Source organism: Prunus avium, unplaced genomic scaffold (genome assembly GCF_965620075.1).
Source record: "Prunus avium unplaced genomic scaffold, drPruAviu1.hap1.1 HAP1_SCAFFOLD_34, whole genome shotgun sequence".
In the NCBI taxonomy this organism is placed as follows: Eukaryota; Viridiplantae; Streptophyta; class Magnoliopsida; order Rosales; family Rosaceae; genus Prunus; species Prunus avium.
Window position 1 is genome coordinate 79,243 of NW_028276892.1, and position 758 is coordinate 80,000.

A 758-nucleotide genomic window follows, 5' to 3' on the forward strand; every position below is an offset into this window, starting at 1 on the left:
TTGCTGAAGAAGAACAAGACGTGGCTGTGGACGCCACTATGCCAACGTGCCTTTGACAACTTGAAGAAGGCACTTATGGAGGAACCAGTGCTGAGACTTCCTGATCTTAGCCAAGCTTTTGAGGTACACACTGATGCATCAGATTTTGCTATTGGTGGTGTACTCATGCAGGATGGACACCCATTGGCTTTCGAGAGTAGGAAGCTCAATGACACCGAGCGGAGATATACCGTTCAAGAGAAGGAGATGACAGCCGTAGTGCACTGCTTGCGAGTTTGGAGGCACTACCTACTTGGTTCTCAGTTCGTGGTCAAGACTGACAATGTTGCCACAAGCTACTTTCAGTCCCAACCGAAGTTGTCACCCAAGCAGGCTAGGTGGCAAGACTTCTTGGCCGAGTTCGACTACAAACTGGAGTACAAGCAAGGGAAGACAAATGTCGTTGCTGATGCCTTAAGCAGGAAGGCCGCACTTGCAGCTGTTGTACAACCACAGAGTTCTCTCATGCGGAGGATACGAGAGGGCTTGTTGCATGACCCCCAAGCCAAAAGTCTACTAGAGCTTGTCAAAGATGGGAAGACAAGAAGATTTTGGCTCGATGATGGTGTTCTATATGCAACAGGGAAGAGAATCTATGTTCCAAGGTGGGACAATTTGAGGCGAGAGCTACTAAAGGAGTGTCACGACTCGAAGTGGGCGGGACATCCAGGCACCCATCGAACTTTGGCGTTGATGAGTGAAGCTTACTACTGGCCACA